Consider the following 23,149-nt stretch of genomic DNA (forward strand, 5'->3'; position numbering starts at 1 on the left):
ATGGATCTAAGGTGGGGAAAAGGAAAGAGAGCAGCATTGGGGAGAGGAGGGACTCCTGAGAAACAGAGAACTTTGAGGAAACAGCTGTCTGAACTCCCGGGAGGCCAGTGGGGGCTGTCTCCTCCAACTCTTAGAGCTCCTGTGTTAAGAAAAAGCAGAAGAATCCAGAATAGGAACAGGACCCATCTAGGATCAGTACAGACATTCTCACTGGCATACTCTCAGCTCCAATGGCTCAGGTTAGGTTCTATGATCATTCCAGCCCCTGCCCCGCACAGGACAGGGCCTGTCAGACAGGGCTGCTCTCCTGGAACCCAGAGGAAAGGCTGCCAGGGAGGTCTTGTCCAATCTGGGAATTCTGCCCTCCACAAATTTCTGGCTCTCAGTGTTAGGGCACAAGTTTCTTTTCCCTCCCTTCCCTTCTCTCTGTGGACACTGTTTTGATGACTGGGGAGCACAGACACACAGACACAGACACACACACACACACACACACACACACTTGATTAAGGAGGCACTCCTAGCCAAGTAATTCACATGTCTCTTGAGGAGTAGAGGGGAGTTGAGACACACTTAATGGTGTTCGGGGTATACTCCTGGTTCTGTGCTCAGGGATCTCCTGGCATCCTTATGGGATATCAGGGACTAAATCCAACTCATCCGTGGGCAAGACTAGTGCCTGAGTACTGTACTATCTCTCTGACCCTCACCTGACTAGGTGGGGGCAGAAAATTTGGGGGCCAAAGATCAGACAGCAGATCTGTGGCAATCATGCTCAACTCATGTCAACAGCTTCAGAAATTAAACCCATAGCCTCACATTTGCAAAGTAGGCGCCTACTTTAGCTATGAAGCCAGCTCCCAGCTGTTGTCTGTCAAATCTTGGTTAGGTGAAGATGCAAACATGCCCCATAACATTTCCAGGATGTGTGTCCTGTACCAATAGTGCATCCTCTGAGCCTTCATAGCTCTGGTGTGTGTGGATAATTCCAGAATGGGTTTGGCTATAGTGAGTACAGAGGGCACAGTGCTAGTAGCTCAGAGAGGCAAGGGCAGCAGAGAGACTATGGAAATACCCCAGGGCTCTCTTATTATTCCCAGTCTGATTAAGACTCTCAACTTCACCTTTCAACCCCTACTACACACTTCCCCCAGTCTGAGTCTCAGAGATAAGTGACAGTTGGGTGGAACTTCCCAGATGCTCTCCACAGCATCATTCCCCCCATCCTCAGGAGAATCAGCAGAAGCCGGAAACCTTGTCTGCATCAGGACCTGGCTCCATCCTGGCCCAGCTACATGGGCCCAGACTTAATCCCCAGCTGGATCAGTGCTTAGGACTTATTCCTGGCTTTGTACTCATAGGTCATTCCTGGCAGGCTCAGAAAACCATATGTGGTGCCAGAGACATTTTACAGAGCACAGAATGGGGTTTGAAAGTCAAAAGTAGTGCCCAAGACCATGCCTTGAGCCATGGCCAGTTCATTTCTTCATCAGGACAGGGCATATTTTTCCTGCACTGCACTGCACTTACTCCTGAAATCAAGTACTTTAGGACAGAGTGAGGTATTCTGGAAACACTCCTGATGCCAAGCGTCTAGACTCAAAATCACTATCCACAGGGAGGGGCTTAGCCACCTCTTCATTTAGCTTTTTTCAAAACATCAGCATGGATTAGTACTTAGCTCTGTGCTAAGGACCTGGCTCCCAGTCACCCTTGCCTGTTCCTCAAATCCTCTGGCCTCATACAGGAAGGGACCAGAGAGGTGATGATGTCTGCCTGAGCATACATAGGCAGGTGTGGTGAATGCCAGTGTTGGACACCAGAGCTCAAACTCTACCCAGTCATCCGGACTTCAGAGAGGCACAGAGGGGAGTTGGCAGCAGGAGGCAGGAAAGCTGCTTGAACAAAGAAAAGCTCTGCATCTCTTAAATACATAAAACAAGTCCCTAATCCTTGTTATTAATGTAAATAATCTTCCTGCAAAGAAAGCCAGCTCACGGCTTCCCCGAGGGTCTCTGCAGATCACATCGACAGTGTCCGAAGCCGCAAGGACAATAACCAATTGACTCTTATTAAAACTCCAATAATGCCGGTGTGATTGCGGCTTTGATAAGCGCACTGCTGTGAGCGAGGGGTCAACCACATTAGGAAAATGTAATTAGTCTAATAAATTCCGGGCAATCCTTTTCCCTCTGCTCTTTGCTCCAAGGAGGAGCCACTCACACAGACCTCATTACCCACATCGAGGCTCTACTATGGGCAGAACTGCAAAGGGAGGCAGAAGCTCTGCTGGCCTGGGTCTGACCCGGGAGCACAACACTGGTCCCAGAACCCAGAACTTTGGCCAAATAATGCATGTTCCAAGTTCCATATACAGGAAATTTTACTCTCCTCTTCCTAAAAAAAAAAAAATGGTCCCCTCTATCTTCGACCCCGTCCCCACCTACGCATAAGACCAAGTGAACTAGCACCTTTCTGGGCCTTGTGCCAGAACCATGTACCTCCCTTGATGTTGTCTCCGCCCCAGTAAGGGCTAAGCTTGGGCCAGATCACCTGTCTTACACATGGCTGACCTGGTTTTGATCCATGACATCTCACATGGTCTTGCCAGGAAGTGATTCCTGAGCTCAGAGCCAGGAGTAAGCCCTGAGCACCACTGGGTATAGTCTAAACAACAATAGTAATCATAATAAAGTAATGACTGGGCTCAGATTTATTAGATTATTGATGTGCTGTCTTCAGAACCCAGAACTCAGAAGACCACTGCTGGGGGTTAGTGAAAGAACTTGAGGGACCACTGAGCTCCAGCAGTCACCCATCTCTGGCTGAGGTAAAGAGTACCAGGAAATTTCTGTGAAGAGGATCTTTCCACCTCTAGACCCTCACTGTAAGGTTGATTCTGCTAGCATGCCTGTTCTGGAAATGCAAATACATTTTGATGCAATCCATAGATTAGAGAAAGATTTGAGCAGCCCACCAATTTCTTCAGGATGGTGTCTCATGCAAAAATGCAGCCATCTTGTGGTGCCAAACAGAGGCAAATAGGAGCAGACCTTATAGCCCCCACTCTTTATGCCAGGGTCAGAGCAACTTTCACCCCATTTCCCAATGCCTTCGTCCTACCACTTTGCAGGCAGGCCTATACTCTCTGCTGTCTCCACAGCTTTCCCCAGTCCATTTGTTTTTTGGGGTGGTTATTTATTTTTGGTTTTTTTTGGGGGGGTCACACCTGATGATGCTCAGGGGTTACTCCTGGCTATGCACTCAGAAAGTGCTCCTGGTTTGAAAACCATATGGGATGCCAGGGGATCAAACCATGGTAAGCCGTGTGCAAGACAAAGCCCTATCACTGTGCCACTGCTCCTTCCCCCCCCCCCCAATCCATCTGTACCTCTCCTCTCTAGCCTTTCTTTCCTGGTCTTCTGTGCCCTTGTACACTAGGGGCATGAATGAGGTCAGATGAGCAGACAGAATGCCTATAGTTCCACAAGCAAACTTTAGCCTAGTGCCAAGCTACTTCTGACTCGTTCTGCAGGATTGTGTGGTGTGGGGAAATCAACCTGGGCCTCCTGTCTGCAAAGTACATACCTCCAACCCATGAGCTAACTTCTGGAACCATTTATTTTTTATATGTTACTGAGAGAATACCGTGCCCTTGACCCCATGTCCCATGATGTCTCTGTTTTGCGTTGTGCAGTTTTTGCCTAGCCTGCTGATTTTTGAAGCAAGATTCTGCCATTGTGTAGGAGAAGGGGCTATTCTTGGCTCATCCAAGCCATTCTCAAGGCAATGGCAGTGGTGGGTGGGGGAACCCAATTACATAGAAGGGAGAGATAGGTCAATTGAATCAAGGCCCCTATCTCCTGAGAACTGCAGGCAGGGCCCTGGGTCTGGGGGCTTACTGGGCATCAATCTAGGTGCCATGAAATAAGACATGGGAGAGCAACAAAAAGCTCCCCTGTCCAGCTTCCCACTTCAACTGAGCTACATGGAGGAAACTCTCAGCCTCAGTGTTCTCATCTGTACAATGGGAGTCACCTGTAGAGAAGGGAAGAAACCACATTCATGTAAGTTGTTACCTCACACGGCTACTCACAATAATCTGGGTTACTTACAGACACTCCCAAACATGGCAGGTGGAAGGTATTTTGGCTTTCACAGTCAGATCCAGATTATAACCTAACTCTCAGGGACCAGAGCAATAGTACAGCAGATAAGGCAGTTGACTTGCACGTGGTGGACCAAGGTTCAATCCCTGGCATCTCATATAGTCCCTTGAGCCCAAGAGTGATTTCTGAGTACAGACAGAGCTAGGAGTTACCCCTGAGCACTGCTATGTATAGCTCAAAAGCACAAACAAAAACTAGCCTTTACTCTCCTTCATTTTGTGCAGTTTCAGACACAGGGCTTGGCTCTCAGGGAAGTTATAAGTTTCTGATAGGAACCCACCCCTGTGAGGGAGAGGGTATCCCAGATGCTGGAAGTCAATATCTCCATTCATTAACTGTCCTGTGTGACTCATGATGCTGTTCTCAGACCCATCAAATCTCCCTCCAGATCCCCAAATATTTAAGACTGAGCTAAAATTCTTGCCCCTCTAACATCCATCCTTTCCATAGAGATACTTTTACCAGGGGTCAAGGAAAGATGTCAATGCAAGAAGCTTCTGATAGATAGCTTAAACATCAAAAGGCAGAGTGCCAATCCTGCCTAAACATCTTCATTGCCAGGAGTGAGACTAGGAGAAGGTGGACATGAATGACTACTGCTCATACTGCTGCCCACTAGACACTACAACATCAGCCACATCAGCCACAACATCTGCAACTTCTAATTTTATCTGTACCACCATTTGATCAAGATGGGGAATTGAAGCTTGGGGTGACTTGAGTGACTTTTTTCTTTTGTAATGCTGAAGACAGAACCCAGGATCCCATGTGTGCAAGGCAAATGCTCTACTACTGCGTGATATCCCCAGCCCAAGGGAATTTCATTCTTATTTTTCTTATGTTTCTATTTTCAGGGCCACATAGGACAATGCTCAAGGAAAACTTTTGACCCTGACCTCAGGGTTCACTCCTGACAGTGCTCAGGCAACCATATAAGATGCTAGAAATAGCACCTAGGGCATATGTGTAGACCAAGTGGCTTTTCAAATCCAAGGTCACAAATGTAAGAAGCCACAGCACCAGGCTCTGAAGCCGGTTAAGGACCACAATTCCAGAGTTTTCCACTAAGCCACACCCCTTCCTAATCCCTTCTTCCCCAGATTATTCTCTGCTACAAGAGATATATTCAATCTAGTACAATAATAAACTTTTCGAAAAGACAGGAAAATAGTTTGAGGGAAGTGAGTTTTGTAGTTTTGAAAAAAGTGAGAGATTAATGAACAGGCATCTCCCCCATAATTCTGCACAAAGTTGAAGGGCCCCAGCTCAAACCCTGAGTCTGTAAGGCCAATCTCCCCCTGAAACCAGGGTCATTGGCCCCTGTCCTCTGCTCAGGTACTTCTAAAGACAAAAGCTCACATACATATCTCCAGCCTGAGGTTTCTGCAAGCTACTGAAGGCTTTGACAACAAATAGGTATCTCCTGTCAATTTTGCCATCCAGGTCACAAAGACTGGATATTTCATTCATGCTTCCCATCAACAGTTAGTTTATGTACCTGTCATTGTTCCCTGGGACTTGGGCCTTATGCATGTCTAAGTCTCTGAGCTCCATCTCTGGCATCATGTGGCCTCCTATCATCAAACTCCATCAAACTCAGGGTAGCCAAACAGAAAAAAAGCAGTAATAAATACGACACAGACGATATTGATGAGTGGCACCTAAAAGGCCTGGTACAGACCTTATTTGACAGCTGGTGTCTTCACACTAGGATCCATGTACCCAGCCAACTCGCTGATTATTTTTATATAGCCTGGGAGCCAAGATTAGATTTTTTCCTTTGTAAATGGGGAAAAAAATCAGAATAAGATGACCCCTTTGTGGCACAGGCAAAGTGTAGAAGAATTACATTCCAGTGCCTATAAATTGGGTTTATTGAAGCACAGCAGTGCCTGACGCTTACCTAAGGTCTATGGCAGATTTTCAGCCACCACAGATGCCCAGAGACACAAGGGCCCACTGATCTGAATCATTCACTGTCTGGCCTTTTACAGGGATTTTGTTGACTCCTATCCCATAGCTCCAATTGTCCTAACTTCATCCTTTGAATAACTGATGAAGAGGTTCCTATTAGATCTTCACTCGACACGAAAGAAAACAGGAGCTTAAAGTTGGTAAGAAAAGCTCCCAGCCTCACAGCCAGAATCTGTATTTGAATCCAGGCCATGTGCATTCTCAGACTCTTACTATAGCCCCTGTCCTTCCTGCTCAAGAAAATCTTTCTCCCTTTGCTGTGTCGAGGCTCTCTGGGCCTCACTGGGTGTACTGTGGATAACTAGACTATCCCATCTGTTCATGGGCCACCATGACACCTGGATCTCCTAACCCGATGGGCTCTTAGTGGTCTTTTCCAAGTCCACCAGAAAAAGGGTCTACAGGCCCATTGTTCTTAGGATACTAAAGAAATTGATTCATGAGCCCCCCTCATCTGGGTGGGCAGCCAATATAACTAACTCCAACCTGCAATCTCCAACATTGTACAAGGCCTATAAGTCTCATCCATAGGATGCCTGATGGCTTTCAAGAAACTACCCAGCCCATGGCCTCACATAGGGAGAAAGAAAACTCCAGGACCTGCTCTCTGAGTTATGGAACCTCCCCAGGCCACCCACCCTACCTTCCTCTCTCTGAATCTGTGAAAAGAGGAGATGGTAGCCAGCTCCGTTGCCATAGAAACGAGGCTAGGCTACCTCGGCAGCAGCAGAAAGGATTAAAGATAGACGGTGGAGGCGGAAGTAATCCAGAGGGAGAGGCACAAACACACGGATCCCTAATCTGTGATTAAAGTTTCTCAAAAGGGTTCAGGGCCCATTATTAACTCAAAGCTTAGATGCACATGCTAGCCACAGAGCTTATCAATAAATACAAATCAATATATCTGGAAGGCAAATATTTGATTTTTATTTATATGCATATTAAATAGAGCCATTTCCTCATCCTATGAGAAGAAACCTAAATAATCCAGTCCCAGCATTGCAAACTGGTGACCCAGAGGCCCGAATTGTCTCCGTCTCTGGAGCAGCTTTTACTGGCCTAGTCAATCTTCCACCCCAAAATTTCTAAATTTGCTACCAGCGTGTAAGGTTTTAGCCTTACATGCAGCCAACCCAGGTTCAATCCCCAGCACCCAATATGGTCTCCCAAACCCTTCTGGGAGTGATCCTTGAGCAGAGCCAGGAGTAAGCCCTGAAAAATACAAGTTGTGGGCCTGGAGAGATAGGACAGCAGTGTTTGCCTTGCAATCAGCTGGTCCAGGACCTAAGATGGTTGGTTCGAATCCCGGTGTCCCATATGGTCCCTGTGCCTGCCAGGGGCTATTTCTGAGCAGACAGCCAGGAGTAACTCCTAAGCACCACCGGGTGTGGCCCCAAAACCAAAAAAAAAAAAAAAAAAATACAAGTTGTAATCAAAAGAAACAAAAGTATTATAGTTAAGATTGCTATTTCTTTCTTTCTTTTTCTCCAATATAGTTAGAAAGATCTGCCACAATCTCCATTGGTCATACTTGAGCAAGAGCTGCCCACCTGGCTCCACTTTTCTCTCCTGACCATGCTTTTCTCTTTCCTGGAGAGACACTCAGGACATCTGAACTGTGACAGTCCATCACAGATACCAATCCCCCCATTGTACAGTGAGGCTGTTAGAAGGACAAGATCTTACATGAAACACCACAGGCAGTGAATTCTGGCAGGGGTGGTCCGCCCAGGCCCATGGCAGGACTGCATTCAGACCTGGCTAGACGGCAGGCCCAAATGCTGGCTGAGTATCTATCAGCTACAAACGTATATAAGATGAAAATTGGATTTTTCTGCTGACTCTGATTTTTCTCTCCACAGGGCTTTAACAGGGGGAGAGGAAGAAGCAGAGGACCTGCAGGGACAAGGAGAGAGTCTCCTCGGATTCCCCCCCCCCCCCAACTGCTGCTCCTGTCTATTCACAGCTGTATCAAATGTGCCCTGGAAATTCCAAGGAAGAAGGCACAGAAGTGAGATTACCCAGTGCAGGTGAGTGGGCTGCTCCAACACAGATGAACTGAGAAGGTCTGGCGTCAACTTTCTGAGGCTTGCTATGTGGCCTTGGCCAGTCACTTAACTAATCAGATCTTCTTTTCACCTAGGTGAGATGGACAATAGTACACACTGCAGAAAGACTGTGTACATGAACAACAGACCATGAGAGTATTGGGCATAGAGTGGGTAAGCCACCAAAGCAGGGTGCAGATCTCCCCACTCTCCAAAAATGGAGTACTTCTATGAAAAGTTCTGTAAAGTAGTAAAGGGGAGGGAATGGGGGAAGTGACCTCATATAAACCCTCAAGATATTTCAATTATATACATGGGGAAGGTTGTCACAGCCCAAGATTAAGGGCCTATAAGTAGAACAGAGGTAGAGACCACAGGAGGGAAGCATAGGAAAAGGGTGAGAAACACTAGTGAAAAGAGCAGAGCGGCAATGAACTAATGTTCCCATTCTCCACCCATGACCTCCAGATAGAGCACAGCCTTAAGTCAGATGGACAAACAATAATGGTGGGGATGATAGACAAGTACAACAGCTTGAACAGAAGAGCTCCCTGAATAAGGGGCTTGGCAGGGAGGGGAGGTGTCAATGCTGTTTTTCCTTTTCGTCTTTTGTCATAAAAAAAAGGCAAAACTCCTCTCCAGGTTTCCTTCCATGAACAAAAGCAAAAGTAGGCACTAAGGGAGCCAGCCTCTAAAAGATCAGTAACTTTCAGGAGACAGGAGATACCTGTAACTTATTCCCCCTAGAACCCTGCTCTACCTTCCAGCACCCCAGATATCATCCCAAGTTTGAGTACCTGGTGTTTAATGACATCTTCACCACAGTCCCTGTTCCATGCAATGAGCCCCAACAGACATTTTCCCACCTCTATGATGCTGCCTAATCGGGGAACTTCCCTGAAGTACCCCTTTACCCCCAACAGCCACAGAGTCAGCACTAGTCACAGATAGGACCTCTTCAATCAGGTTTCTTCTTTTTCATGACACAGGGATTCTTAAAGGCTGGCTGGGGCCTCCCATCTGGAAGGATTGGAAGCAACTAGAGGGCTTAGAGTTTTTTTCTGAGATGTCCCAAACCCACCCAAGTACCTGCACTTTCATCAGCCAAATCTCTCATTCTACAATTCTCTGTGAAGGTTGTCTGGAGCCAGGGAGCTAGCTCAATGGGTTGAGTACATGCTTGGTGTTTATGGGGCTAAGCTTCCATCCTCAGTACCATATAGTCCTCCAGCACCACAAGGAACAACCCCCAAGCACTGAGCTGGGATTAGACCCTGAGACCTCAAGACCCAAAAAAACTAAGTTGGCCAAAGCCTATTTTTACTATTTCCACCAAAAAAGGCCTGACTAGTTCTTTAAATGTCATGGCACATATAGACTCACAACCTGTGGCCCAGAACCAAACCCACACAGACACCACCAAATATCATCAGGAAGACTCAGGGCATAGCTTCTGTACCACCTAAGACCCTCCTGTTCCCTCAGGAAAGCAAGCTGCCAATAGATATATAATTCCATGGAGCTGGCCAGGTACCCAAGTAAATTGAAAGGTCAAGAGGTGGTGAGGTGTTTGAAGAAAAAAAAAGGAACAATGATGTAGGAAGGAGCTGATTATCCAGAGATGGTAACTACCAGGACCAGAAGTCAAAGCAGGGATCTGCACAGAATCAACAGGCGAAATTCAGGTCTTCCAGCATCTATAGAGCAGAGGGTATTTTAAAAATACCATCACTAGGGCCCAGAGAGATAGCACAGCGGCGTTTGCCTTGCAAGCAGCCGATCCAGGACCAAAGGTGGTTGGTTCGAATCCCGGTGTCCCATATGGTCCCCCGTGCCTGCCAGGAGCTATTTCTGAGCAGACAGCCAGGAGTAACCCCTGAGCACCGCCGGGTGTGGCCCAAAAACCAAAAACCAAAAAAAAAAAAAATACCATCACTAAAAAATTTTTAAAAATACCATCACTAATGAACAACAGACAGCCCCAAGGCTGAAAAGGGAAGCTTCCAGGGCCATGGAAGAGAAGTATAAGCTCATCCCTTATCCTCATAAGAATAGGGTGTGGGCCATGAGGGAAGTGGGCATGAAGTCACCTGGGTGAGAAAAGCCAGAGGGGATATTTTTAAAAGGCTCTTAATGGCATCTAAGCAGCTAGTTTCACCTAGAACACTGCCAGGTATCTCATCTCTGCCTTACCCCTTCAGTCATCCTCCATCTTGCAAGACATAGAAGACACTGGAACTCCAGCACCCAGCATCTCCCATCCTCCCCTCTTTGTGGTATACATGGTGTAAGGTCCTGCCCCATGGTCTTTGCACATACTCTCCACTCCTTGTGAACCCCATACTGTTCCAGGATGCTGCCTCCAGCTGCCCCCATATCTGTGTGCCCCACTCCTGAGCACCCTCTAGGTCATCTTTGCTCTTCCTTCTGGAGATTCTAGATCCTGGATCCCCTTTTCACTCCTCTTCTCTTTAGTTTTATCACTCTGTTAGGACTTCTGGTGGCACCTGCTAATAGTTTGTCTGCCCTACCTGAGAAATAAATCCCATGAGGCTGGGATCTCTGCAATGCAGAGAGCATACACAATGGCTAAACAACTGAGTAAACAAATGATTCCCCACAGATAGAAAAGCATAGAACACCAAGGTAACTGACCTCTCAGGGGGGTGAGGGTCTCCCACACAGTGCTTAGAGGGTCCATGGTCACCCCTGATGATGCTCTGCTCATCAGACCAGATAGTTCAGTACTCAAACCTAATGATACGATGCTGCTCAGGTTCGGCCATATTGGGGGCCACTAAGGCTATACTCTGTTGTGCTCAGGGGCCTTGATCAAACCCAAGACCTCATGCACACAGACGTGCATTTTACCCCTTTGAGCTATCACCCTACTCAGCCCAGTGTTAACTTTCTTAGTAACTTGTAAGGCAGGATAAGTAGAAGTGAAGCTTGCGACTACTGGATTCCATCCTCAGTTCCAGCTGGGTCACCTGTCAGTGGCTCCTCCCCAGCTTTAACTTCTTCATCCTCTGAAAATGAGTCAGCACCAGCTCCCACAAAGGTGCCGTCATGTGTCCCTGCATGGGAGGCAATCAGCATGGAGCCTAGTGAACCACCAGTGTCCTATGCCAAGATATTTGCTTTGATTATTGGACTCGGACAACAAACATCAGTCTACTGTTACTGGAATCAACTGGAAGACTTCTGTATTGGGGCACTGAAGCAGCTCAGAGAGGCCAAGATGGGGCTGGAGGCTTGTGATGGGAGGTGAGAGTTCTGGGTACAAAAAAACTAAGATTTCTCCTTGAGTTGGGAACTCAGCTCACAGGACTCCCACAAGTTCCCTAGCCCCCACAGCACAGAGCTGTGAATACAGCCTTAAAGGGGGAGGCAGGGCAGGAATGGATGCTACCTTCCAACCCATCAGAACTGTACCAGCACCACAGCCAAAAAGTCAAAATGTAGGAGGTGGAAAGAGCCTCCTCCAGCCTGATGGCTCTGCTCTCCTGGAGACATGCAGCAGCACCGGGGAAGCCTCAATTACAAGGGCTGTGGGTGTCAGGTCTCCTCGCATTCCGGTCACAATATCACCCAGAGCACAGGGTTCTGCAGGGGGGAATTAAAATCCTGAGTCTGCAGGAGGGTGGGCTCCATGAACTTGGGCTGAGCTATAGCTCAGGGGTGACACTGAATTCCCAGGGAAACTTTGGGAGCAATCAGGAGGAAACTCCAGTTCTCGTTAGGGTCCCTGGAAAATGATCTCAGTGTCAATGAATTCAAACGCTGGTCCTATGAGCCAGCAGAAAGGTCTTAGGTTTTCAGACATGAGTGTCCACTCTGCCCTCTGACTTCCTCATAGGCCAGACATTTCCCCCAGAGGCCCCCACAATGGGAGCTCAAGTTGGGGAGAGAGGTGAGTGGATGGATCTTTGTTTCTCCAGCTGTCAAGTGGTACAATTGTGTGCCCACATGCAGGGGTTGTAAGGCCTGGGAAGATCCTGTGTTCTCAGATGCTGGTCAGCAGGCAGAATGGGCTGACATAAAGGGGATCCCAACAGATATGGTACCCCTCTCCAAGCCAGACCATATTCTGGAGCCCTGGAACCAGCAGGGAACTAAGGCAGATAAAAAGCTTGACCCTAGGAACAGGGCAAAGAAAGACCCAGCTTCCTGGTCCCCCAAACTGTCCCCACCATGGTGGGCTTGTATTTCTGCCAGATCTAGATGCCAATTGTAATCTCCCGATCCTCCTCTTACTGCAGCCTCAACCAGAGAGCTGTATATGCCTTAAGACATGGGACTAAGTTCTCTGCTAAGATGCCCTGCAGAGATAGTGACAAAGCAGGTGGACCTGTCACCAATTCTGAAGTGCTGGCCAAGGGTTAGGCCTCTCACCAATATCTGAGAATCCCAAACAAACCCTCCTGGGCATCCTTCACAGTGCTGGGAATAGCAGCTCCCTCCAAGGTGCTGGGCACTGTCCCTGGGCTCAGCAGGGTGGCAGGAGAAATTTCCCATCACAAGTTTGGGTGACTCTTCAAAGGACTGAGGTACATTCTTGGCATGTGTGAGACAACTCCCCACCCCCCAAGTCACACCCCTGACATCTCAGGTCCTCTAGCACTGTGGATCGTGGCACAGGAAAGCCTGAGCAACACTATGACCAGGCCTGCATGGCTGGGACAAGTATGGAGGGGAGTGGATCCCTGAGACTCTAAACATGACTGTGCAGGACTCCAAATTAAATACATGGAGGACCCCACTCACCAAAGGAATCAGAAGATACCTGAAGTCTTTGCTCTCGTCTTGAGAATCTAGAGAAAGTCTTCTAGGGACATCTCCCCTCCTCGCCTGGATTTCAATATCTGCCAGCACTGCCCTGCAGGAGGCTAAGTGGAAAGCTGGAGAGAGGGAGGGAGACATTGCCCTGGAGGTCTGAACACATGAGCCTGCAGAGACTCCCCAGGAGTCCTGAGGGCCTCCAGGCAACTACAGACTTTAAAGGGGTTGGATCTTACAAGGCAGCTCTGTACTGTTCTATGGCAGCAAGCCTAGTGAGGCTGTCTGCAGCAAGGATGAGGTAGGGACACCAGGGCTGGACCATGGGCATCAGTACAAGGGGCCTGCAGGGAGGTGCCTGGGTGACTGGGACTCTGATCACACACTCTCCCCACCAAGAATGCCCAAACCAGAGCCTATCCCTGGGGAATCTTCTGGTCCACACCTGGCAGAGCCACACTAAGAAGGAAAATTCCAGGTCTCAGACTGACTTCACATCATCCCCCAGACAGTCACATCCAAACTTTACTGAGAGCTGCCAAGGGGGGCATGCTCAGAGGAATCCTTTCTGCCAGACACTATGGACATGTATGGTCTCTAACTATGGGGGTCAGTGCGGTAGGGTAAACACATCACATCATTCCCAATTCTGCCCACCAGATGTCCAAAGCAGCCCCCACTGTGACAACCGACCTGGGGATAAGATCAACCATTAATATGATGAGAAGGCTCCAAAGGCAGCACCAAGTCTGTGCTTCCCTACTTGAAACCAGACTTTATGTCTGTCATAGTGCATCCTTCAATTGTTTCTCCACCTCTGAGACATTTTGCAACATCAAAATGATAGTCATTTCTGTCCAGGGCCCTCCTGCCTTCTAGCCTGTCCTTCCCACTATCTGCCTGGCCTCTGTCTCTGTTTTTAAAGACTCCCTTCAGATTTCTACCTCCTCCAAAAAGCCTTTTCTGCTACTCCTAGTACAGGATAAGTAGCACATTCTCTGCTCCCACAGTTGACTGCACCCCTGCACTGTGTTCACCTGCTGGCCATGGCAACTTTGCAATCACCTGTTGGCTCAAGATAGCCTTAGCTCCAAATGGGACTTTCCTGTTCTTGGCCTGCTCCTGATAGGGAATCTTCCGTTGGTTGGGCAGGGAATTACAGAGCCTCTAAAATGAGGGGAACTACAAAGTCTCTAAAATGGGAGGTATGAGGGGCCCCAGACTCTCCAGGAAGAGGATCAAAAAAATCACACTCAAGGCCAGCCTCTCAGCTGCCCAGAAAGTGGGAGTGAGAACAGAATAGGCTGGCTGCTCAGGGCTCATTGCTACTTTACATAGGGAGAAATCACAGGACAAATTAGCAGAAATCATGTCCAGTGCACTACTTACAGAGCCACGATCTCCTTAACTGGTGCCTGCCAGCGAGTCTCCCCTCCCTTGCCTCCGTGAGCAGGAAATTGAGACTCAGATTGATGTCAGCTGGGAAGCAAGTGCTGCAACCCCCAATAGTCAACCAGCAAGCCACGCACAGGCCTTCAGAAGCACCCACTGCATGATCCACTCTCAGGGAAGAACAGAGCAATCTGCACAGGAACATGAAGGCTTTCCTTGCCAGAGGACAGGCAAGGACAGAGTCCATGCCCTCTCCTTAGGCTCTGCTCCTGGTATCAGGACGGGAAAGACTTCTCGCCCTTGGAACAGACATTGGCAGAGATCTGGGTGTGGATAGAGCCTCTGAGCCATTCTTTTGGAGGGTCAGCTACTAGTTCCTTTAACCCAGTTGGAGGCAGCACAGTGGGCTGCAGGAATCACTCCATTGTGGTTCAGCAATAAAGAAATGGGGTACACCAGGGAAGCCCTAAAGTAACCATCCACCAGCTCCTGAGTGTCCCAGGGACATTCAGAAGTACCAGGAGAGATACCACCCAGCAGAGCCTTTCTCTACTCTCCCTCCAGCTCCCTTTCACACTCACAACATGTTGCAGGGACCATCAAGGACATGGGCTTTGCTAATGGCTAGTAGTGAATAGGGTGAAAGTTGAACACTGAGCCTCAGAGAAGCCAGCAGCAGAGCTGTATACTCCAAATGGCCCACCAAACTCTCCTCTCTACAGCTGCCACTAGCCCAAAGGTTAAGTGGTCAGGGGTGCCATGCACTGGTGCCCGTACACATCCTGGGGCTACAAAGCTGCCCCATTTCCTAGCCCCACTTAACCCCAAACCCCACCACCCTGGGAGCCACAGACCACTGTAGACTGACCTCTCTCACTCACACTTTCTGGTGGAGACAAGAAGGGTCAGGAGTTACCCACAGAGGTGAGCGGCCAAGGAAGACTGATCAAGATGCTTCCTGGGCACAGGTGTGGGCTTTATAGCTGCTAAGTCCATGGACTTGAAGCCTCAAAGTGGAGCCAGCTGTGGGCCTGCATGTCTGCCCATGGGTTTTAGCTTTGTTCTTTAACCACCTCAGGTGCACCAAGGTTCACCACCACCTTTTTGCGCTTCAGTTGTAAATGGGAGCCATGGACCATGATGCAGGTTGGCACTACCCATAAGTGTAGACAGGTGGGAGAGATAAGCTCTAAAGGGGCTAATAGAGGGGCTGGAAATGCTTAATGCAAGGTGGGCAGTGGTGGCCCAGCGAGGGACCACAGAGCACATAGGGGACCACAGGTCTTATGTATACACCCAAACTCTGCCTTGGAGGGGCACACCACGTTCAATCTCACGAGACTGCTCAAAGGTCTTTCCAGAGAGACCAGCTCACCTAAGCACAATTTTTTACTGAAGTACAGCTAAATCCAATGCTAGAGTTATGAGAAATGGGAGGAACTGGACTCTAAAAATCATGCCCCTTCCAGAGATCAGGAGCCCTTCGGGGTCAATGGCCTTAGGTAACTCACAGGCTCCTGTGTGCATGGTGAGAATCCACCTGGACGGTACCCTCCCCAATTCTAGAGGCTAGAAATGGCTTGGAGCTCATTGCTTTCTAGAGTACAGCTTTCTCTCTGGCCCCCATATTCTTCCCTCCTAGAATTTCTTTAGCTTGGGTGCTGGAATCACTTCATTTTACCCAAAAGCCCAAGGGGCCCAGTGAGAAGATATGCAGGCACTTATTAAGCAGGCATTTGTCTCTTGTAGGGAGGTCTTCCAGGTGGTGGTCAGAGGCTCAGGGAGGAATGGGGGGAACCCTCCTGTCTCTTCTCAGCCCTCTGAGTCAGCAGATCACTGTGGCAGTCCCAGATGATTGTGGTGCTTCTCAGGCCCTGAAGTAGATTAGGATGATCTGGGCCACCTCACTGATGCTTGGAGGCCTCCAGGGCTACAGCCAGTGATGCTTGGGGCTGCTCCCAGCTCTGCACTCAGGGGCCATGTAGTGCTGAGGTTTAAATTGGGTTCAGCCTCAAGCAAGGCAAGTGTATTAATCCAAACCCTCTCTCCAACCCCAGGAGAGTTTATTAATCACCTGCAGTATACCAAGCACTGCACTAGGCTCTATGTGATTGATCTTTTCTAGAGTCCACAATGCTCTTCGCCCTCCCCCGGAGTTGGAATTATGAAGCCCCCTTTCTTTCACTTTCTGTCACAGAGCACCTGCCCCACAGCAATGGGGATGACATCCGTCTGATAAGGCCATCTGCAACTTATTTAAAAGTCACTACTGCACTTAATGAGAGACCCTTACCCCTCAGATCCATCCTTCTTCTCAGATTGGTTTTATAGCCAGCAATAACTCTAGTAAATTCCTCAACAGATGGAAATTTTATTTGACTAATCATGGCCATTTGACTTGCTGGGGTGCAGCAGCTTGGGGTTCAAACTGGCAGAATTCCAACCCAGGGGATTTTCAGGGAGTGGGCATAGAGCCCAGAACCCAAGGCCACCTTGAGGGTCTGCTCTCCAGAAAAAGCTGCAAGAAGGCCTCAGAGAGTGCCAGACATGGGCAGCCAGGGGTAGTTGCCTGTTTTTTCTGTGAACACAGGGGACCCTGGGCAGCAGGCCCAGTCTTTTCTACTTCTCTAGGCTCTTGGTCCCTGGATACAAACTGACTAGTTCTGGGGATCCACCAACAACAACATCTAACAGCAGCCTGTGGCTGCCTCCTCTGTGCCTCTTCCCCCTGACAGTCCCATGCCATATGCATCCTTTCAACCATGCCAACCATTCTAGTCACACAGGTATGATCTCATTATATACATATATATATATATATATATATATATATATATATATATATATATATTCTAAAACAGAGATGAAGCAATGCCCCAGAGCCCAAGGGGAAGTTGAACCCTCATTCAGAGAACAAAAGTTGGTCGTCTTTTCCCACACATAGATTGCCCTACCATCTATGATCCACAATAAACCCCATCATACATAGCTAGAATGAAAAAAAAAAAGACAGCAGACCCACCAAACTCCCAGGAACTCCTCCTAAAAGATTTCAGTCCTGATCTTCATGAAGGAATTTCTTCTGGGTCTCTACCCAAGAGCTACATACAACTGCCTGGCACACACACACAAAAAGGCTTGTCCATGTAAGAATCTACAGAACAGCTTTTTCTTCAGATTGGACATAGTAACCTGAGAATAGAGAAATAAATTCTGCTCTTATATGGCCCTTTCTGAAAAAATAAAAATAAAGTATTCACAACCACCTTTAAAATCTACATTATTTTTATTGATGTATCTTGGTTTTTTTTGGTCACAGCCAGCAATTCTCAGGAGGTTATTCCTGGCTCTGCATTCAGAATTTACTCATGGCAGGCTCAGTGAACCATATGGCTACCAAGGATCAAACCTAGGTGAACTATGTGCAAGGCAAACATCCTACCCACTAAACTATTGCTCTGGCCCAGAAATATATTTTCTTTAAACAATAAAGGTGCACCCCACCTATTGCACCTGAGTTTACACTATCACCTCCCTGGATTGTTCTAGTACCTCTCAATTATCAATACATAAAATACAAATCACTTTACAATCAAGGAGAGAGAAACCACACAGCCATTTGAACATATAAATTGTCAGATAAGGAACCATCAACTCTAGTGGGATATTAAATTAACACAAGAGAAGACGAGCAATCACTAAGGAGACTATCAAAGAAGGAACCCTGAGACCTAACATGGAAACCCAGGCTAAAACAGTGACCACGAAAAGAATCCCAACTCAAGAACCCCCCCAAAAGAGTTCTCACACACTTACAACCATCCAGACTTGTTGGGCCTGGCATGATTGACATTCACTCTATGACACAAAAATTGTTCTGGGGCCAGCCCAGTAGAATTCACTAGAATTCCAACCTAGGAAACTTACCAGAAATCTGGTAGGTGCCAGATGTGGCCCTAAAAGATGCCACAGATGTTCTCCCCACATGCAGCCACTGTGAAGATGCCTCATGTTTGCTTTTAAACAGAAAGCTTCCAGGTGCTGGGTGCTGCTGACTACCGGGCACCAGCACTACAGAAGTAGGTAGAGGAGAACAGCAGGTGCCCCCAGGAGCCTGTCTTTAAGTACACAGGAATTGGGAGGCAGAGCTTGTGCCAATTTCCAGTGTTCCTCAGCACCCTCTACTGGTGGAGTCTAGCTAGCCAGCCCAGTAGGAAGGGCCAGAAAGGGCAAAAAGAGTGAGTTCAGAGCTGAGAACAATCCCTGGGATTAGCACTTGGTGAATGAAATATTACACAACAAAGAGAAGGGAGAAATAACTGACACGTGAATTACTGTATTTTTCATACCATAAGATGCACTTTTCCCCCCCCAAAAAAGTGTGTCTTATGGAGCAAATGCCACCTAGAGCTGAAGCCTGAGTGCAGGGGAGGAGAGCATCTAAAAACTATGTATGTCTTATGGTCAGGTGTGTCTTATAGAGCAAAAAATACAGTAATCTATCAATATTATGTTGAGTTTAAAAAGTGAGATCTAGGGGCCAAGGGATAGCATGGAGGTAGGGTGTTTGCCTTGCATGCAGAAGGATGGTAGTTTGAATCCTGGTATCCCATATGGTCCCCCAAGCCTGCCAGGAGTAATTTCTGAGCATGGAGCCAGGAGTAACCCCTGAGCGCTGCCAGGTATGACCCAAAAACCAAAAAAATTAAAAAATTAAATTAAATTAAAAAATGAGATTCTTGGGGCCGGCGAAGTGGCGCTAGAGGTAAGGTGTCTGCCTTGCAAGAGCTAGCCAAGGATCAGGACCACGATTTGATCCCCCGGCGTCCCATATGGTCCCCCCAAGCCAGGGGCAATTTCTGAGTGCTTAGCCAGGAGTAACCCCTGAGCATCAAACGGGTGTGGCCCGAAAAAACAAAAAAAAAAAAAAAAAAGTGAGATCCACAGGCTGGAGAGATAGTACAACAGGTAGGGCACTGCTTTGCATGCAACTTATCCAGGTTCAGTCCTCAGCATCTTATATGCTCTGGGCTCCACCAATAGTGGTGAGTGCAGAATTACTGAGTATAGAGCCAGGAGTAACCCCTGAGTACCACCAGTATGACCTAAAAACAAAAGAAAAAAGAAAAAGTGAGAGTGGGGCCAGAGACATAGCATGAAGGTAGAGTGTTTGCCTTCCATGCAGAAGGATGGTAGTTCAAATCCCAGCATCTCTATGGTCCCCTGAGCCTGCCAGAAGCGATTTCTGAGTGTAGAGCCAGGAATAACCTCTGAGCACTGCTGGGTGTGACCCAAAAACCAAAAAAAAGAAAAAAAGAAAGATAAAAGAAAAAAAACAATAAAAAGCAAGAGTACAAATAGCACATCCTATGAGACTGTCTTTGAACTAAATTCAAAATAGGTGACAGAAATAAACAAATATATGGTGGAAAGGCATGGACAAAAAGGGTTCAATAGAATGTTCTGAGGGTAACGGAGATATTCTCTATTATTTTTATTGGTGACATAAATACACAATTTTGGGAGCACTTCAAGCTGAGTATAGAATATCTATGTGCTTCATTCAAAATAAGTCCTATCTCTGTGTTTAAGAACCAGTTTCTACACAGAGGGGACCACTTATACTAGCAATGCAGGGAGATATGAAATGCATGCTGGAAACAGGGGTGAAGGGAGGACAACATTGGTGGTGGGATTGCCCCTGGTTCAATGTTACTATGTACCTAAAAAATTACTGTGAAAGATTTGTAATCCACTTTGGTCAAAATAAAAAATATTAATAAAAAAAAAAAGAACCAGTTTCTAATTCCTGGTTTCAAATTTAGTCATATCTGGCCCACTCACAGCAGATCAACATATGTATTTAAGTCCATAACATGCTCAGCCCTAAGAGGTCCCCCAAATTATTAGATTCTTGGCTTCTCTGGGCTCCTATACTATCTTCCCTTAATTCAGTTGCTGCCTTCATTATAGTAGTGTTGCTACAGAGAAAATAGGAAACTGAAATTGCCAGTAGCCAATGTGTCTTTTAGTTGTTCAATTCTGGTTGTTTTTTGTTTTTGTTTTTAATTACAAGTCTTTCACAGTGATATATTTAAGGTATATATATATATATATAGTCACAATAAATGAGGACACTTTAATTCTGGGTGTTTTATTTTGAGCCATGTAAGTGACTCTGGTGAGGTCAGATCCCAGAGTATAGAAATTACTAGTGAGGTCAGATCCTGGGCAAGTAGAGCACCACAAAAAAAGCATCCACCAGCCACGTTGAGAGAGTAACTCAGTTTATTGTAGGTGGGGAATGGATATTTATATTAGGGGAGAGGAAGGTGTGGACTCTGTCAGCCAACCAGGTAAGATGTGAGAAAGAATTAAAACAGGGTGTGTGCTTCAGGGTAAAGGGACTAGGGAAAGCAAGGTGTGTGTTCTGGGTGTGTGCTTAAGGTAATTAGCTCCATGGCCCTACCCAGCTATACTCAGGCTTACTCTTAACTCAATACTCAGATCTCACTCCTGGCAGGGCTGGAGGGACCATATGTAGTGCTGGAGATCAAGCCAAAGCCATGCTTGTGCAAAGCAAGTCTCTATACTATGGCTTCTGACCAAGATGTCCAAGTACTCTTAAGACCCTTTTGAGTAGCATCCTAACCGCCACTTCAGTAGCTACTTCCATTATCCTTACTTTATGGATGAGGAGACTGGGGCTGTGGTGTGGATTGTCCAATAGCCTGCACTTTAAAAAAAAAAAGAATTTGGGAGCACATCTAGCTGTGTTCAAGGCTTACACCTGCTTCTGAGTTCAGAAATAACTCTGGAGGACTCAGAGAACCATTTTGGATGCTGAAGATTGATCTCAGGTCAGTTGCATGCAAAGCAAGTCTTGTACCCATTGTCTACTCTTTCCAGCCCCACCTTGACTCTGGAATCAGAGTCTCTGAGTTTCCACACACACCCCACTCTATACGTGCTCACTGTAGATCTTAGACAAGATGAGAAAATACTTGCTCTGCTCATCCTGAAATAGGGGGAAATGCTTTCCCCTTGGGTCCTCATGAGGTACAAGGGAGAAACCCCCTTAGGTAAACCTAAGGGCCCTTCTCAGAGCATGTGATCACTGAGAGAAAAGAATGAATTCCATCTGTTCCAAGACCCACATCATTTACCTCTCAGCATCCCTGAGCTTGGAACGGGTACTTCACCCCAGGGCATCTCACCATCTCCATGGACAGTTTTGGTCACAACATAGCTGTCACAGATCTGATGGAAGCTGTTCATCTTTGTCATTACCACAAGTTTGTATCAGAGAGCTCTGTGAGTGAGTGAGAAGACAGTAGAAATGAGATGAATTAAAAATGCATCACGTCATACTTGTTTGGCAGCAGTTTTTCTCTCTGAGGGGCGTGTAAATTAACGGTGTGTCTTACAGTTGGCAGTTTCTCAGGTTTGATGGAAGGCACAATAGTGTTATTATCACTAGTCTGTCTTCCCTGCTACAGACAATTGCCTCCTTGTTCCCCATTCCCCATTCCTACCTCCCTGTGTTAGACACCCACATCTCCGTCAGGGTCTGCCACAAGAGAAGACACAGATACTCCCTGCTACCAAGGTTGAGCTTAGCCATGTACTTTGCCTTGCAAACTGGTCAGCTGGAGTGATTAAAAGTAAGACAGATGTGATGGGGCATATTTCTGTCCAGTTATGAAAACTGGGGAGATACTGGTATGAGGAGAATGAGAGGAATGGATAGATAATACATCACGTAGGTCATTACCTTTCATAAAGCCAAGCCAGCATCCTATATAATCCTCTGAGCACCTCTTTGAGCGATTCCTGAATGCAGAGCCAAGAGTAACCCCTTAGCATTGCTGGGTATGGCAATATAAAATATACATATACACATATATGTGAGAAACAGGTGAAGACCACCAAGATGCAACGTATAGGCTTAAAGTCACTCTGTTACAAATTATCACTAAACAGAGAGATGCCCCACTGTGACTAAGAGGAAGAACTGTTGATGCTTGTTCGCCACTGAAATAATCTGTTATGCAGCATTAATAATGACCTGATAGCTAATATACTCACAAAACTACATAACCTGAAGTCAAGACCCACAGCTCATGGACCCCTATATCTTCCATCTTCACATTGAGACCAGGACTTAGTGGACACAAAGCTTACTCAGAGAGAATTTCTGAGAGCAAACATGGGAGCCAAACAGACCTAGATTCAAATCTCTGCTCTGTCTCTAAAGAGTCAATTGGCTGTGGGTGAGAGAGCTAGAATTCCAAACCCTCGGTTTGTTCCTCAGTCCAGTGAAGTATCTGGCATGCCAGAGTGATGAGAAGTGGAGCCAAGGCATTGTGGGGTCACTCAGAGCTCCTGATTCTAGGAGGCACCAGATGGGTGTGCCCTGATTTTCTGCCTTGGGTGGCTGTTTGTCATTAAATGAATCTTTGTTGTACATTTCTGAACCCCAGAACCTGCCTACAAGACTCCTCCACAAGTTCCTGAAAATGGTAGGCAGAATTTAGTGAGAAAAAGACATCTATGGGGAGAAAAGCCTGGCAGGACCAGAAGAGGACTTTACCAAATAGTTCCCCTAACGTCCCTCTTTATCAAACCTATTTCCAGCCCAACCAGAATCCAATTCCCCCTGCTCGTGCCAGGCTCACACTTAGCAGGCTTGTGTGCCTGAATTTTCTGTTTTCTATTCTCTGTGAAAAAAGCCGGACTCCTAGGAGCCGGAGAGATATCATGGAGATAGGGCATTTGCCTTACATG

The 23,149-nt window shown here is 47.1% G+C and overlaps 1 protein-coding gene and 1 pseudogene across 1 annotated transcript in view; both read left to right on the forward strand.

Moving 5' to 3' along the window:
- The window catches only part of LOC126006998 (40S ribosomal protein S12-like), a 42,254-nt pseudogene extending 33,179 nt beyond the window's left edge, over positions 1–9,075 (forward strand).
- The window catches only part of PADI2 (peptidyl arginine deiminase 2), a 651,199-nt gene continuing 631,490 nt past the window's right edge, over positions 3,441–23,149 (forward strand). The window contains exon 1 of the mRNA XM_049772007.1: positions 3,441–3,450. The gene's annotated coding sequence lies outside the window, so the exon portion shown is untranslated. The remainder of the gene's footprint in view (positions 3,451–23,149) is intronic.

This window comes from Suncus etruscus, chromosome 4 (genome assembly GCF_024139225.1).
Source record: "Suncus etruscus isolate mSunEtr1 chromosome 4, mSunEtr1.pri.cur, whole genome shotgun sequence".
NCBI lineage: Eukaryota > Metazoa > Chordata > Mammalia > Eulipotyphla > Soricidae > Suncus > Suncus etruscus.